The following is an 18,618-nucleotide window of genomic DNA, read 5'->3' on the forward strand; positions in this document are numbered from 1 at the left end:
TGCCAAAGCAACGGACTGCTTTGCAATCAGCTGTTGCAATGTTCTTTGATCTGCAAAAGCCACTAAAAGGCCACTCTATTGCACACAGAATCCAAAAATGATAAATTGGTATTTGCAGAAATAAAAGACATTATGGTCTCCAGAAATGGAGTGTAAATGGAGAAGGTTTTGACACAAAACTCCTGAATTTGAGTGCTGAGAGTTCAGGGAGTAACAGCTGTTAACTAGGTATGTTTCTTTGCTGTTTTTGTGCCCTTTTGAGGTAAGAAATCTGCTGTTGACTGCCTGACAAAACAACAATGCCCCGAATTACCATTTTGGGCCAGCATAGCAAATGAGTTTTTGATCATTTCCCTGCCTCAGGTTTTTCAATGTATTTTTGGGATGTGGGTGTTGCTGGCTTGGTCAGCATTTATTGGCATTTATCTGTAATTGCCTTTGAGAACAACAGGTTTATTTGGACTCATGAGGTTTTGGAGCGCTGCTCCTTCATCAGCTGAGTAGATGAAGTAGCAGCACTCCGAAAGCTCGTGATTCCAAATAAACCTGTTGGACTTTAACCTGGTGTTGTGAGTCTTCTTACTGTGCCCACCCCAGTCCAACTCTGGCATCTCCACCTCATGCCTTTGAGAGGGTGATGATGAGCTACCCTCTTGACAGTTCCGGAAGTAAAGGTAGGGCCACAGTGCGGTTGGGGAGGGAGTTTAAGGATTTTGACCCATCGACAGTGAAGGAACCACCGGTCCAAAGATTTGTGGGTTAGGTTGATTGGTCATGCTAAATTGCCCCTTAATGTCAGGGGGATTAGCAGGGTAAATACATGGGGTGACGGGAATAGGGCCTGGGTGGGATTGTTGTCAGTGCAGGCTCAATGAGCTGAATGCTCTCCATCTGCACTGTAGGGATTTGATGATATATTTCTAAGTTAGGATGGTGTGTGACTTGGAGGAGAAATTGAAGGTTGTGATGTTCCCACGTTACTGCTGCCCTTGTCTCCAGGTGATAGAAGCGGACGTTTTAGGAGGTGCTGCTGAAGATACCTTGGGGAGTTGCTGGAACCGGTGTCACGGTCCTCCTGCGGTGGATGGAGTGAATGTTTAAGGTAGGAAGGGTGCCAATCAAGAGAACCACTTTTGTCTTGAAAGGTATCGAGCTTCTTGAATGCATCCTGGAAAACACTCATCCAAGCAAGCGGAGAGTAATCCATCACGCACCAGAGTCCTGCCTTGAAACGTTTGGCAGAATTTGGCCTGTTCGGAGCTCAATCGTTTGTTGCAGAATTCCCAACCTCTAACCTGCTATTGTAGCTGCAGTTTTTGAGCGGCTGGTCCCAGTTCAGTTTCTGGTTAATGATGACACCCACAGTGTTGATAGTGGGGGGTTTCTGTGATAGGGGTGCCATTGAATGTCAAGGGGACACAGTCAGATTCTCTTATCTTGTCAGTGAAGATCATTATGTTGCATGTATGTTACTTGCCACCTCTCAGTCTAACCTCGAATATTGTCCAAGTCTTACTGCACATGAACATGGACTGCTTCAGTGTCTGAAGAATTACAAATGGAACACTGCTGTCATCATCGAACATACCACTTGTGACCTTAAGACGGAGAAAAGGTTGTTGATTAAGCAACTGAACTTGGTTGGGTTGAGGACACTGCCTTGAGGAGTTCCTATAGTGGTGCCCTGGGACTGAGATGGTTCCTCCAACAACAATAACCACCTTCCTTTGTGAAGGCATGACTCCCATCCAGTGGAGAGTTTGCCCCTGATTTCCACTGACTCAATTTTACCAGGACTCCTTGAAGCCACACTCTGTCAAATGTTAGCTTGATATCAAGGGCAGTTGCTCTCACCTTATCACTGTAACTCAACCTTTGTCTGTGTCTGGACAACAACTATAGTGAGGTCAAGAGCCAAATGGCCCCGGTGGAGTCCAAAGTAAGCTTCTGTGAGTAGGGTACAGGTGAGTAGGTTATAGATGGGTAGGTTATAGGTGGGTATGTTATTGGTGAGTAGGATAATTGCTGAGTGGGTTATTGGTGAGTAAGTGACATTTGGTTAACTCTGTCAATGACAGACAACCTCTACCACTCTGCTGATGACTGAGAGAGCAGGTTGTTGGGGTGGTACTTGGTCAGATTAAGAGTTGACCTACCTTTTTTTGGAAAGGATCTACCTCAGCAATTTTCCACATTGCCGGGTAGTTCTAATGTAAACTCGAAATGGTGCCAGAGACTGAGAGAGCCCAAGTACAGTTTGTCGTTTTACAACCTCACCCAATGGTGGCAGAGAAAGCAGGCTGTGACAAGGTTTGAAGACGAATAATGCAAAGAAGGAAATATTTTGGACACACTGTGGCCAGATGTTTTGCCCCTTGCCTGGCACACGTTGAGAATTTGCGGATTTGTGGGCCTACACCTTTGCTTTCTGCTCTGCTCTACCAGCGAGTGCGCAACATGTCCTCAGGATATTAACCCTGAGAATAAAGCAAATAAAAGTAGATGGGCGACAGAGGGCTACAGGCAGATCTCAATCTGGGGGTTCAGATGAGAAGATACATTTCGGAAGCGTACTTTTCATTCAAAAACTCCTCATTTTATAATGAAAAGAATACATTGATGAATTTTGTTTGACATCTCTATTGCTTATTGTCTCCGATATGAACTGGCAAAGAACTTTAATTAAAAAATTCCACTTAGTTATTTTCCCATTTAATAAATGCTTAAGATTTGTATTCACGCTTTGACATCTTCTGAAGTCCTTAATTAGATTACCACTTTAGCAATTTACTCCCACGCACCCAGTGTCTTCTGCATAGTGCATCTGAGTCTCACTGGCTGTTCTTATTAGCTACTGAATCATAGAATCCCATAGATTCCCTACAGTGCAGAAGGAGGACATTCGGCCCATCAAGCCTGCACCGACAACAATCCCATCCAGGCCCTATCCCTGTAACCCCATGTATTTATCCCAGAGAATTATTGTTTTTTTCCCCCAATGTACAGTATTCTTTCTTATGTGATATTACATTGTATAGGGGCTACTGAATTACCTGGTATCACAATCATAGAATGCCTACAGTGCAGAAGGAGGCCATTTGACCCATTGAGCCTGTGCTGACTATAATCCCACCTAGGCCCTATCTCCGCAACCTCACGCATTTACCTTGCTCGTCCCCCTGACACTAAGGGTCAATTTAGCACCTAACCTGCACATCTTCGTACTGTATGGAGTACCCGGAGGAAACTCGTGCAGCCACGGGGAGAAAGTGCAAAGTCCACACAGACAGTCAACCCGAGGCCAGAATTGAACCCGTGTCCCTGGCGCTGTGAGGCAGCAGTTCTAAACACTGTGTCACCGTGCCGCCCATTATTACGAATATTCTGCTATGTTAAAAGGTATTTTTACAAAATAGCCAGCTCACCAGAGCCCTTAGAAGTTTATCAACTTTCATCTCAGGTGTTGATTGATACTTCAATTTTAACATAACAATCTGTAAACCGATCAGTCCAGCTGTGTGGTTCCACCTATTTGAAGTCAGAAGGCTGTTTAATCTGGGCACCTATGCAAACATCCTTGTTGCTCTGTGAGTAAATGAAATCCAGAATGAATCAAACCACACCTAAAGTTTCAGGAAGTTGTGCCCAGGAGTGGGAGGCCATTTTTTGGAAGCCTCCTCAGGCAGAAGCAGAAACAATTTCCAACCCAAGCAAAAGGAACGCCAGGTTGTCCTTCACTTCTCGTTCTGTGTATGGTTCCCGATGAGCCCAGAGAAAAAGAATCTGTGAGGCGTGGAGCTTAATAGTCACTTTGAAAACCTGTTGGCCTGGAAACACACCTTAGGCATTTTAAGATGGGGAGTTGAATAAATCAAGGACAGCCAACATGGTAACCCGATGCTACCTGGCTGACGTTGCTGCTTTGCCTCGTTTAATCAGCGTCTGCTGACTTTTCTGAAGATCTTATACACAAAGTGCTGAAAGTAAGATTTCTTCTCTCGGCTTGCTTTACTGGCGAGGGTTGGTGAGTACCAATTGGCCTTCTGGCTAACTTTCAAAATAATATATTGAAGCATAAATTCATGAAGCATAGTCACGTGTTTCATGCCTATAGATAAACCAGTGTGGGTAGAGACAAGGTATGGTGTCTTATCAGAAATGATTATTTTTTTGTCACCATTAAGATGTGTTGGAATGATGGAGCCTTCTTTAATGCGAGTTTGTCCTGTAGATCTGTGCTGTTAACTGTGGGAGAATGTTTCCCTTCATTGTTAAAACTACAATCCCACAATTTTTAATGCTTCTAAAATTCAATGTGAATGGCTACAAGACCTTGAGATTCGTAGTGCTTTGTGGCAGTGACGTGTCATTCGATGTCTGGCAAGTTTTAACCTGGTTATGTCATCAAGAATTAACTCTGTCATTACTTGTCCTTTACAGATCGTTACAGGTAGCAGATTTTTAAAAATTGTTTTGTGTATTGTGGCAAGGCCAGAAGTTGCTGCTCCTCCTTAATTGCAGAAATTCCTTACATTTTATAAACCACAAGACTCTGCTGAAAGCATTGGGAGAGTGTGTGGAATGCAACCTCTCTGTGTGTTTTGTGAAATTGATAAACTTTTGTGTAATTGATTGATTGTGGTGTCATTGTTCACTACACCCCTACAGCAGCTTTATTTGCATATCTGGTAATTAATTATATTTAATGTGGAAATTTCCACACATCATTAAATTACCAAAGCCAAAATTACTTCTCAAAAGGCAAGCTGCAGGAGAACATGCCCAGCTGCTGCCCAAAGCTGTACTTGCCCATAAGAGTTTACCAATGCATTCATAGCCCAAAGGTGTATTGCGAATAGGGAAACCACTCATTAAAGTTGTGTAAGAGCAAATTACTGCGGATGCTGGAATCCGAAACAAAAACAGAAAATGCTAGAAAATCCCAGCAGGTCTGACAGCCTCTGTGGAGAGAAAACAGATTTAGGGTACAGTCACCTCCACCTCTAAGTCTTATAAAAATTAACCTTTCTCTAAAAAAAAGAGAAACGCAAAGAAATGGAGAAAAAATGGATTTGCTTTGGGAGCTTAAAGATCACTCCCTGATGAAGGAGCAGCGCTCCGAAAGCTCGTGATTCCAAATAAACCTGTTGGACTTTAACCTGGTGTTGTGAGACTTCTTATCTGATCTTGGCCTCAACTCCACTTTTCCTGCTTGTTCCCCATTACCCGAAACTCCCCTTTACTTCACGATTCCGGGTGGGATTCTCGTTTGTTCCTGCCCCACTGTCAGCGCGCACGGAGAATTTGGCACTCAGCCAAAACTCCATTCACTGCAGCGGGACCGGAGAATCCCAGCCGCGGGTGAGGCCGGAGGTTTCCGGCGTCTGTCTGTCTCCGCCTTCAATATATTCAATGACTTGACCTCCACAAGTCTCCGGGATAGAGAACTCCAAAGATTGGCAACCCTCCGACGATCAATTCAATGGGAAAATCAAAATACCGGCAAGAGTTAATCCAATTTTCAGTATTGCATTTAGCGCTCCTGAATGAGGGTCAACAAAATTGAGACCAAAGTGAGGCAGAAACAAAAATGTAATTGAAAAGACACTGTAAACATCCACTCTTGAATGCATCAGCCGGTTCACAGTGGTTACCCTATTAGTGGAGAAGGACTTGAGCAGTTAAAATTAGCATCATTAGCATCAGGATTGTGAAATCAGCATTCTGTGGCAGTATTTAGCAATTAAGCTAATAAAAGGTATTTTGGCACGGTGACAGAGAAACATGGAGGAGGTGACTTTGTCGAGTCCTGTGCTCGTGTTTTGTTTGCCATTTCAATTATTCACTATTCTCTGAAAATTATGTACAGCTGCATCACCTTATTAATCAATATAAATACATTTAATGGTGCCTACTGAATGATGCTTAAGTGGGGCAAATTGGTTTTACATTGCCTGGTTTCAAGAGGGGAAAGAGTTTTTAAGTTGTCTGATATCCTATTATAGTTGCATTTATTTTGTCACAGTAACTTCATTGCCGTGTTAATGTAAGCCTACTTGTGACAGTAATAAATAAGCTTTAAACTTTCGAATAAATTAGTCTCTGAGCCAAAAATTTAAAATCCATTGCCGTCAAGTCAGAGTAGGCCCCGGATTTCACATTGGAGGATCAGAGAGTTGTGGTTCCTCACCTTCCTATGTATCTTGACACAAATCCTCCACATTCTCAGTGTTTCTGCCTTCTCTAACCTCGGAGAGTTCACTCCAGTCTGTATTCATAGCAGCTTTTCCAACCGTGGATCAAGGCAATACATGCTATAGGAGTATAGAAAAAGGAGTAGGCACGGTGGCACAATGGTTAGCATTGCTCCCTCACAGCGCCAGGGACCCGGGTTCAATTCCGGCCTTGGGTCACTGTCTGTGTGGAGTTTGTGTGCTCTCCCCGCGTCTGCGTGGGTTTCCTCCGGGTGCTCCAGTTTCCTCCCACAGTCCAAAGATGTGCAGGTTAGATTGATTGGCCATGCTAGATTGACCCTAGTGTCAGGGGGATTAGCAGGGTAAATATGTGTGGTTGCGGGAATAGGGCCCAGGTGTGATTGTGGTTGGTACAGACTCAATGGGCTAAATGACCTCCTCCTATACTGTAGGGATTCTAGGATTCTGCCCCTTGAACCTATTCTGTCATTCATTTAGGTCATGGCTAACCTGTATCTTAACTCCATTTCCCCATATCTTAACTCCTTGCTGTTGTAACTCTTAATACTTAGTTTTATCAGTCTTAGTATTGGGTGGCACAGTGGTTAGCACTGCTGCTCCACAGTGCCAGGGACCTGGGTTCGATTCCCAGCTCGGGTCACTGTCTGTGTAGAATTTGCACGTTCTCCCCGTGTCTGCGTGGGTTTCTTCCAGGTGCTCCGGTTTCCTCCCATGTTCCAAAAACGTGCAGGTTTGTTGGATTGGCCATGCTAAATTGCCCAAGATGTGTAGGTTAGGGGAATTAGTGGGGTAAATGTGTCAGATTATGGGGATAGGGTGGGCCTGAGTGAGATGCTCTGTCGAAGAGTTGGTGCAGACCCGATGGGCCGACTGGCTCTTTCTGTGCTGTAGGGATTTCATAGTTTTAAGGTTTTCAATTGACACAGGCCCAGCTTTTGAGGGAGAGTTCCAGATTCCCACTGCCTTTTGTGCGAAAAAGAGCTTTTGAACATCATTCCTGAACAGCCTAGCTGTAATTGTAAGGTTGTTCCCCCGAGTTCTGAGCTCCCTGAACCAGAGGAAATAGTTTTCCTCCATCTCCCCTATCTGTGATGCACCCTGTGCCCTTCCTGTGGCACCACCTGTGCCCTTCCTGAGGCACACCCCATGCCCTTCCTGAGGCACCACCTGTGCCCTTCCTGTGGCACCACCTGTGTCCTTCCTGTGGCACTACCTGTGTCCTTCCTGAGGCACCACCTGTGCCCTTCCTGAGGCGCCACCTGTGCCCTTCCTGAGGCACCACCTGTGCCCTTCCTGAGGCACCACCTGTGCCCTTCCTGAGGCACCACCTGTGCCCTTCCTGTGGCACCACCTGTGCTCTTCCTGAGGCGCTGTGTCCAGAACTGAATACAATTCTGAGGGTGGATCTAACAAGAACTCTGTACCGATGTAACACATCATCCATCCCTTTATATGCTAGCCACCTTGAGACAAAGGCCATTTGCTTTTAAAAATTATTTTATGTACCTGTCCATTTAGCTTTTAGTGATTTCTGTACTTGGGCCACTAAATCTCTCTGCCTATCCACAATTCCTCGTTTCTCACCATTTAGAAAATTCTCTGGTCTATTTATCTTACTTCCACACTTTTGTACATTGATCTCCAACTATTACAGTTATACTCGCGCAATCTGTCAATGTCCCATTTCAACCTTCCATCCCCATCTGTTGCAATATGCCTTAAAGTGATGACATGTCACTTGCTGTTGATCTGGCCCACGTCCTGGTGAATTGCCATTCCCGACCAGAGTTAACCCAGCGTTGGTCATCTTTACACATTGTCCCACACACTGGACTGACAGTCTCCCCGTGAGGGATCTGTTGGCTTACCAGCTCTTTATTTGAGAACTGTGCCTTCACCGTCTCTGCATGTGTCATCAAGAATTTCTGTACAGTCACACCACTGCGATGTCAACACTCCTCAATGATGTGAACTTGTCACGGTTTGACTGAAACGTTGAGGGTCATCTCATGCCATGTACCACGATCCAAGACTGTTCATCATGTATTTAATCTTGTTGCCAGGCTACACACCATATCGTTTTGAAGGGACCATCGCAGTGCACCATTTTGTGTGTGTTATAATGATATAAATGCACTGATCACTCATAAGGGATTGTGCAACTCATTGTGGGTTCATTTATTAGGAATAGGCATGTGTGAACACATATACGTGGATATGTGTTGAGGACAACAGTAGCAGGGCTGTGCGCCTGTGCTCTGCTCTAGGCTGAAGAGAAACTGAGGCTGCATCACATGACGCACTTCGATTAAAGTTATGGCATGCTGCTATCCTTTCTTGGCATATTACAACAACATCAACACTACTAACTGTACTATAGTGCTTGTTTCTACTCAGCTGAAACGGCCCAGACTACGTTGAGTTAACATCAGCTGTGTGAGGCTGGGTAGAGGGAACAAAATAATAGCAAGGATCCATCCGACCCTTCATTACTTACTGTTGGTGGCATTGGAAGTGTATCTGGTAAGAACATGATTGCCATCCAGGTAATACACTGCCTCAATAAATTGGGTAATGCTTAGTTAAAATAGTAGACAAAGGAGTCTCAAATGAATCTATTGAAAGTAAAACCACATGCTTATGGTAGGCTTCACATCAAATGAGTTATTGTTGTTAAGGAGGCATATGTAACAATTAATTTACATGGCCCTGCGTTCCTTCGAATACCATCATGGGATTCTTCACATCCTTGAACAGGTGGGAAACTCCTTAGCTTGGGGTCTCATCAGAAGGATGCACCAACAATGCACTAACAATGCACCAATAATGCACCAACAGTGCACCATTCAGTGCAGGAGTGTGGTTTTGGCCCATGAATTTCTGACTCTTAAACAGGAATATAACCATTAATTCAAGCTGACAGGAAAGTGGCAGCGTACTAATATAGCATGGAGTAATTACAAGGCCGACTCGTATTGTACACAAGCCCGGAATTCTTGCCAATATATTTCTGAATACAATCATTTACAGTGTAAGAGAATGAACCATTTACATTACCGAGCTGACCCTTGGTCATCAGCTTTTCATTTTCCTTTGGGTGTCCTCTAACAGTACAGTGAACTTTTCCTGTAATTCACTGCTCAAAATAAGCTATAAATTCTGCACTTAAACTTCATTCCTTAAGACCCAAAGCCACAAGACTCCTCATTTCTTGAGGTCCTTGTGGATAAAGTACTACTTCAAAAGGGCAGCAGTGCAACATCAAAGAGATTGAAACCTTCAGTTAACACAAGACCTCAAATTACGCTGTGGGATTATGTTGCTCTGTTCCTTTCTCAGCTATTTTAGAAAAGATGTTAACTTATTTAATTTAAACCGGTTAACTCCTCTGCTTAAAATAGCACGGACAAGAATTTGAGAAAGACATGTGTGCTTGTGCGTGTATGTGGTGTGTGCGTGTGTGTGCGTATGTGTATGTGGTGTGTGTGTATATATGTGTGTCTGTGGTGTGTATATGTTGTGTGTGTGTGTGTGTGAGTATGTGTTGTGTATGTGTGTATGTGGTGTGTATATGTTGTGTATGTGTTGTGTTGTGTATGTGTTTGTATGTGTGTATGTGGTGCGTATGTGTTGTGTGTGTATGTGTGTGCATTCCACGGTGTAACTTCAGGACTGAAGTGTTGCCATGAAAGAAGCTTTTGCCCCGTAATGATTGAAAAGCATAGATATCCAAAGATGTGCAGGTTAGGTTGATTGGCCATGCTAAATTGCCCATAGTGTCCCGGGAAGTGTAGGTTAGAGGGATTTGTGGGGTTGTGGGGATAGGCCTGGGGTGGGATTGTTGTTGGTGCAGACTCAATGGGCCGAATGGCCTCCTTTTGCACACAGTAAGAAGTTTCACAACACCAGGTTAAAGTCCAACAGGTTTATTTGGTAGCAAACGCCACTAGCTTTCGGAGCACTACTCCTTCGTCAGGTGACCTGATGAAGGAGCAGTGCTCCGAAAGCGAGTGGCGTTTGCTACCAAATAAACCTGTTGGACTTTAACCTGGTGTTGTTAGACTCCTTACTGTGTTTACCCCAGTCCAACGCCAGCATCTCCACATCATGACTCCTTTTGCACTGTAGGGTTGCTATGATTCTATGATTCATACTTTGCAGGGAAAATTAACCAACGAATACTTTCCCTGTTATCGAATTTGAAGAGGATCTGGCGCGTGGTTTTGAATGACGGAAGAATTTCTTCATTTCTTGTCTAGTAATTAACTGAAGTGTTCATGTTTCTTTTCAGTTTTGAGCCCCACATGTGTTAGAACATACTTGCCTTAGTCAGTGGTTTCAACTGGACAACAAGGGACACATTTAACTAGATCTTAGCTGGATCATCGAACATTAACTGAAGGTCACAAAGACTGGGCAAAAGTATTTGTGGCTTGCAAATCTAATTGCAATTTATAGTTGTGTATTAGTAGAACTAAGAACGCTATAGAGCTAACTCCATCAATGCCAAAATTTTAGACCAGTTATATGCCATTTTACATGTGATTAGCAGTTTACACTATTCTGATGTGGCGTCAAACTCCATTTCAAGAGGTTTTAAAACTATGGATAGGACCTGGATAGAAACCAGTCCCAATTTCAAGTTTCCACCAGCTGTCGCGTCATAATTTTTTTTCACGAGTCAACTAACTCCTTCTGTGTTTCATTTAGCACAATGGATTTAATTTGCTTTTCATTTCATTTGGCGTGTCAGAATCCTGGAATATTTAGCACTTAGTTCTTTTTGAGATTTGTGTTTGAATAAATAAAATATAGTACCACTTATTACGGTGTGCGGAATCAAGTAACATCAGACCTGACAGTATAGGATTGTGGTGGTTATTGGACCATAGTCATAAGCTCTCTTCCACACTAATATTCATGGAGCTATCAAATACAGGAAACAATTTGTCAACAAAAGCCACTCAGTATTTACTTCACGGTGTATGGGTTAAAATGAGAAAACTGTGACAACCTCAACACATTTAAATTTAAAAGGAAAGTCCACACTTTGTTGATTTATAATGAACAGTTTGATTTGATTTGTTATTGTCACATGTATTAGTGTGCAGTGAAATGTATTGTTTCTTGTGCGCTGTGCAGACAAAGCATACTGTTCATAAAGAAGGAAAGGAGAAGGTGCAGAATGTAGGGCGGAATTTTACCGGCACGTCAGCCCGAGTTTCGTACGATTCCACCCAAGGCCAACAGAGAATGCCATTCTCCGAGCCGAGCCCTCCCCTGGAATCGGGCGAGTGTGCCGGTAATATTCTGGCTGTAGTGTTACAGTCATAGCCAGGGTGTAGAGAAAGATCGACTTAGTGTGTGATAGGTCCATTCAAAAGTCTGATGGCAGCAGGGAAGAAGTTTTTTTTTTTAACTGGTCGGTGCAACATCGTGGGCCGAAGGGCCTGTTCTGCGCTGTAATGTTCTATGTTCTATGTTCTAGCTGTTCTTGAGTCGGTTAGTACGTGACCTCAGACTTTTGTATCTTTTTCCCAATGGAAGAAGGTGGAAGAGAGAATGTCCTGGGTGCATTGGGTCCTTGATTATGCTGGCTGCTTTTCCGAGGCAGCGAGAAGTGTGGACAGTATCAATGGGTGGAAAGCTGGTTTGAGTGAAGGACTGGGTTTCATCCATGACCCTTTGTAGGTGCTTGCGCAGTCTTGGGCAGAGCAGGACCATACCAAGCATACCAGCATTTCTTAGTACTATCATGAAATGACTATACATTCTGCTGAAATCCTGGAGTAAGGTTGAACTCTAAAACCTCCTTGTCTGAAAGGCAATGGTACTAACATTTTAAAGTTTATTTAATACTCACAAGTAGGCTTACATTAACACTGCAATGAAGTTACTGTGAAAATCCCCTAGTTGCCACACTCTCACGTCTGTTTGGAGGGAGAATCTAGCATGGCTAGTGCACCTAACCAGCATGTCTTTCGGACTGTGGAAGGAAACCAGAGCACCCGGAGGAAACCCACGCAGACATGGGGAGAACATGCAGACTCTGCGCAGACAGGGACCCAAGCCGGGAATCGAACCCTGGTCCCTGGCGCTGTGAAGCAGCAGTGCTAAGCACTGTGCCACCTGCTGCCCCAATTTGAGTCAAGCTTTGAGCTGTTAATGGTGCAATTAGGGCAATGGATTGTCTGGGTTTGTGTATTATGTGACCAATAATCCGATTCAGATTAAAAAATCCAAAGAAAAAATGGAGAAGAAACCAGGTAGAATTAAATTCAAATCAGATACAGAAAGAAAAAAAAAACAGAGAGAGGGGGAAATAAAGATTTGGTTAAGATAGCGGGAAAAATGAAATGGAAAAGAAAAATAAGAAAAAAATTAAGGATTTAATTTTTGACTTTATTACTTTTCCTACAACAAGTTACTATGTGCAGGAATGACTTTCTCAGTTTCAGTTTCCGTTCTGGGTCGGAGATGTTGAGTGCCTTTGCAAGAAGGTAAATCTTGTCATTCAAAAGGTACTGACGCTATTAAATACTAGTCCTAACTTTCTAAACCAAGCTTAATTGGCCATTAATGTATAAATGCAGTAATTCCTTGAAACTCATGAGGAAGTTGAGGTGAGGGCGAGCTGTTGATGGCGATTTACCATTTTTCTTGAGGCTAATGGTGCAAAATGTCCAATAATGTAACAACGTGCAATTGTCAGGGTCATTTTTCCTTACACACGTTGCTATATGATTTACACGTTAGAGTATGCACGTTTAAACTTACATTATCTTGGCAGCAAAACCTGGGCCAAAGTGTGAGACTTACTAGCTAATGGTCAATTTAGCAATGAAGTTTAGGTGTGCTAGCTGTACTTGCCTTCTGTTTTGAAAGTGCGATATATTGGTTCTGGACCTCATTAAGTCTCATGGTATTGGGTTAAATCAGGAGCAGGAAACTTTCTGCTAATTATCACCTCCTGCCCTCCCTCAACTGATGAATCTGTTTTCCTCCACACAAAAACAGAAAGTGCAGGAAAAGCTCAGCAGGTCTGACAGCATTTGTGAAGAGAGAATAGAGGCAATGTTTTCAGTTCCCTTTGGGAACATCCTGACTCAAAATGTTGGCTCTATTCTCTTTCCATAGCTGCTGTCAGACCTGCTGAGCTTTTGCAGCATTTTCTGTTCTTGATTCCAGCAGTCGCTGTATTTTGCCTTCATCTCAGTTTTCCTCTGTGTTGAACAATTCTTTCAAGAAGCACCAAGGGGTGGCAAGCGCACAGAATGCACACTGGGTGAGAGACTTCACCAAGAGTGGCTCAGTAACACCATTACTGATCGTGCTGCCTGAGTCCTGAAGGATGTATTGGCCAGATTGGACCTTCAGCAGGAGGTGAGGGAACCAACAAGAGGGAAAAAGTCACTTCGCCTCATCCTGTCGGAGATGCATCTGTCCTTGGTGGAGTGACCACCACACAATCCTTGTGGAGATAAAGTCCCATACTTATGCTGAAGACAATGGGCAGGATTTTCCAGCCCCGCTTACTGCCAATATCGTCCAGTTCTGCCCAAAGTCAATGGACTTATGGCTGGGCCACTGAATCTACCACGGCAGGTCACATCACAACAGGATCGGAAAATCTTGGCCATTGTCACAGACAGAAGTTGTGTTTCTGTACTGTTTGTTATCAGTGTGTTTTACATGTGTAGGGCATGTGTTTTTTTACTCTCCGAGTGATTGCTCCAATTTATATAATTCCAGCAGCAAGCTTTTTGTGAATTTTAAAATAAGGAAGAATCACACACTTTCTTAAAAGGTTTAAAATGTGACATCTCTCTGACTCGACTGACTCACACAAAAATTAGATACAGATGAGGTAAGAAATAGCGTAATTACAACTTGATTGTCTCATTCTCTTTTGTTGCGGCCCTATAGTTTCTTAGATGAGTTGATGCTTTGGTTAAAGTGAAGGTCTCGTAAAGCAGAGAATTTTCAATAACCTGCAAAGTCTCATGTAGTTGACTTTCCAAGAAGTTGGTTCTCAGGTGAACTTGGAGTTGGAACAGGTTGCGGAGTGTCTTTCTCCCACTTTCAAGGTGGGGTGGGCCATCAGCAGTAGCAGAATTTCATTCAGTCGCAATCTGTAACCTCATGTCCTGGCATAGCCGTCACTCTACCATTACCATCAAACCAAGGGAACATCCCTGGTTCAATGAAGGGTAAAGGAGATGGTGCCAGGAGCAGTACCAGGCACATCTAAAAAAAGACTTGCGAACTTGGTAAAACTACATCACACGGCTACATGCTCTCCGTATCGCAGAAGCAGCAGCAAATGATAGACAGATTCCGCACCAACAGATCAGATCTAAGCTCTGCAGTCCTGCCACATCCAACCATGAATGGTGGTTGATAATTAAACAACTGACCTAAGGTGGGGGAGGGGGGCTGTCCGGTGGTTGGAGTCACACCTGACAGAAAGGAAGATGGTCGTGATTGTTGGAGGTCAATCATCTAAGCCACAGGATATCAATGTTCTTCAGGATGGTGCCTGATCACCTTTAGCAGCTTCAGCAATGACCTTCCCTCCAACGTAAGGTTAGAAGTGGGGATACTCATCGATTGCGCAATGTTCAGTGCCATTCGCAACTCCTCAGATGCTGAAGTAATCCGTACCCAGATGCCGAAGACCTGGAGTGGCACATGACATTTGTGCCACACAAGTGCCAGGTAATGCCCATCTCCAACAAGAGAGAATCTATTCCCCCCTTGATGTTCAATGGTGTTGCCATCATCGAATCTCTCATCATCCATATCCTGGTGGTCACCATTGACCAGAAAGTTGACTGGATCAGAGGCTGGAAATTGTGTGGTGAGTAACACGCCTCCTGACTCCCCAGAGTCTACCATCTACAAGCCGCAAATCAGGAGTCTGATAAAACCATGTTCACTAATCTGGTGGAGTGCAGCTCCAACAACACTTGAAAAGCTGAACATAATCCAGAATAAAGCATTCCACTTGATCAGCATTCCATATATTTAAATATTTGCAGCACCCTACACAGTGACAGCAGCACATAGCATCTAGAAATTGATTGCAGCCACTCACCAAGGCTCATTCCACAGCACCTTCAAAACGTGAGGAAGAACAGTAGCCATGATGTGGAGATGCCGGCGTTGGACTGGGGTGAACACAGTAAGAAGTCTCACAACACCAGGTTAAAGTCCAACAGGTTTATTTGGTAGCAAATACCATAAGCTTTCGGAGCGCCGCTCCTTCGTCAGATGGAGTGGAAATGTGCTGAACATTTAACTTGGTAAAATATCAGACAGATCAGACAGAACAGTAGCAGCAGACATATGGGAAAATGTTTGTGCACGTTCCCCTCCAAGTCAGACACCTGTGAGGCTATGATGCTCCCTGGCTCTGAGGTTGGGAATGTTTGTGGAGCCTCATCCTTACATCAGTTGTTTACTTCTCAGCCACCATCCATGCCTGGATGTGGCAGGACTGCAGAGCTCTGACCTGTGTGGGTTGCGGGATCTGTCTATCATTTGTTGCTTCTGCTGTTTAGCATGCATGCTGGCCTGTGATGTCATAGAATCCCTACGGTGCAGAAGGAGGCCATTCGGCCCATCGAGTCTGCACCGACCACAATCCCACCCAGGCCCTATCCCCGTAACCCCACATACTTACCCTGCTAATCCCCCTGACACTAGGGTCAATTTAGCATGGCCAATCAACCTAACCTGCACATCTTTGGACTGTGGGAGGAAACCCACACAGACACAGGGAAAATGTGCAAACTCCACACAGACAGTGACCTGAGGCCGGAATTGAACCCGGGTCCCTGGGCTATGGTGGCTAACCACTGTGCTACCAAGTTGGCAAATCCTGTGTGACTTAGACTATATCACATTTCTTACATTGTTGTTGGGTCAAGAAATGGGAAACTCCCTCACAAATGGCATTGTCAACGTACTTACAAAGGATGGACTGCAGCAGTTCAAGAAGGCAGTCAGGCTACCTTCACAAGGGCGAATAGGAGCGGGCCACAAATGCTGGCCTTATCGGATCTACTCAGATGGGAATAGGATAATAAAAGTATTATCCACTGGATATAGATTTGTACGATGTGAATAGAAGGATCAATCACTTTATTGAGGCGTTTGGAATGCTTTGGGATTATTTGGGTTAAATTTCCGTGGGTTTTGCAAGGCCTGAAGAGGCTGATTTCACCAGTCATAAACAGACTTACAAAAAATGATATTAAATTAAAGTAAATGGGTCTGTTATAAACATTTCCTGGCAAAATATTCACTTAGGCATGTATAATTGCGTTTCTCTTCCATTTGATTGTAAAATTAACAAATGCACTGACACATCAGCGAAAAAAACATCTTCTGTGCCATTTCACTAATTAGCTGGCGACAATTTTCACACTGAAGACAAATTGCACTAATTTATCCTTGAATCTTGCCTGAAGAGAAACTCTGGGGTGACTTTAATCTTTCTGTTGCATCAGGAAGAAAGAGAAGGAGACTGACAGACAGGAACAGTCTCCTTTAGATTACTCAGTGAGGGAAATATTTCCCAGGATACAATTAATCGATACGTGTAAACACACACAACAGATGACAACAGAAACCTGTTGTGTCTAATTATTGAGAGTGTGACCTCCCAGCATTGACGCAAGCTGTTTATTATAGACGTGTACACAATGCACCTTATCATTTGTTTTAATATATATGGTAAGAAGTCTCACAACACCAGGTCAAAGTCCAACAGGTTTATTTGGAATCATGAGCTTTCGGAGCCCTGCTCCTTCATCAGGTGAGTCAATATGTGTGAGTTGCTCATCACATATTGTACAGCTGCTCTGTGTGAATGGCTCAATTTTACAGATGGGAATCTGTTGCATAGCAAAACCGCCCAGCTAATGCAATTTGTTCACTGCCAGCCCAAAGCTTAATAGCTGCTGAGTTCCTCTCCTACTCGTAACGTTTCCTCTCAATATGATTTACCAACACTTACACTTCAGCATAACTTCAGAAAAGATGTGTCTGCGTGATCGAGGGAGCCGGCCAAATAAATCACTTGGTGGTTATTGGAATATTGCACACGTCTGAATTTCTCTCAAATTGCCTTGCCTCGTTTAATGTTTTACCAATTTATTGTTGAGGGAAATCGGGAGGCAAGCAACAGGGAATGTCGCACTCGGAGGAAATATATCTGGAAACCCACTTTTAAAAAAATTCATTCATGGGATCATGGGACATGGGCATCGCTGGCTAGGCCAGCATTTATTGCCCATCCCTAGTTGCCCTTGAGAAGGTGGTGGTGAGCTGCCTTCTTGAATCGCTGCAGTCCATGTGCTGTGGGTTGACCCACAATGCCGTTAGGGAGGGAATTCCAGGATTTTGACCCAGCGACTGCGAAGGAACGGTGATATATTTCCAAGTCAGGATGGTGAGTGGCTTGGAGGGGAACTTGCAGGTGGTGGTGTTCCCATTTATCTGCTGTCCCTTGCCCTTCGAGATGGAAGTGGTCCTGGGTTTGGAAGGTGCTGTCTCAGGATCTTTGGTGAATCGCTGCAGTGCATCTTATAGATAATACACACTGCTTTAATAAATTTAATATTCATAGAAAGCACACTCCTTGAAGTTTTCATATCTGCTCTGTGCTTAACATTCAGGCTATTGAAACCTTTCATATTGATCCCCTTCCCCCACCCCCACTGCCCTGTTTTTTATAATTGGTACCTTTTGGTACTTTATTTCTAATCAAAAAAGCCAACTCAAGTTAGGACCAATAATGGTTCCCACATGAGGGACAAACCGGATCTAAGGTGACAAGGTGAGACATTACAACCCCTCCCCGGCTTTATCTGATGCTTCATCTTAGCCAAGGGGCCAAGGTGGTTTTGAAAAATTGCATCAGGTAAAGGCACGGTTTAACCTCATTGGCCACCCTGATTCTACCCTAGCCAGGGCAAACCACCATCGCAGGCATCAGCACACCCCAAGTTATAATTTTAAGTTTTATGTTTTTAAGTTTATTTATTAGTGTCAAAAGTAGGCTTACATTAACACTGCAATGAAGTTTCTGTGAAAATCCCCCAAGTCGCCGCACTGCGGCGCCTGTTCGGGTACACCAAGGGAGAATTTAGCATGGCCAATGCACCTAACCAGCACGTCTTTTGGACTGTGGGAGGAAATCGGAGCATCCAGAGGAAACCCTTGCAAATGTGGGGAGAACGTGCAGACTCTGCACAGACAGTGATCCAATCCATGAATCAAACCTGGGTCCCTGGTGCTATGAGGCAGCAGTGCTAACCACGGTGCCACTGTACTGCCCAGTGCAATGGGCTAGCCCCATCCCCTGCCTAATCATAGTTTCACCCCAGCCTTGTTA

The 18,618-nt window shown here is 44.0% G+C and overlaps 1 protein-coding gene across 3 annotated transcripts in view; it reads left to right on the forward strand.

Annotated features, from left to right (window-relative positions):
* Positions 1-3,683: 3,683 nt before the first annotated feature.
* LOC144507248 (synaptotagmin-16-like) overlaps positions 3,684-18,618 on the forward strand; it is an 81,566-nt gene continuing 66,631 nt past the window's right edge. For all 3 annotated transcript variants that reach the window (XM_078234231.1, XM_078234232.1, XM_078234234.1), the window contains exon 1: positions 3,684-4,024. The gene's annotated coding sequence lies outside the window, so the exon portion shown is untranslated. The remainder of the gene's footprint in view (positions 4,025-18,618) is intronic.

Source organism: Mustelus asterias, chromosome 18 (assembly GCF_964213995.1).
Source record: "Mustelus asterias chromosome 18, sMusAst1.hap1.1, whole genome shotgun sequence".
Taxonomy (NCBI): domain Eukaryota; kingdom Metazoa; phylum Chordata; class Chondrichthyes; order Carcharhiniformes; family Triakidae; genus Mustelus; species Mustelus asterias.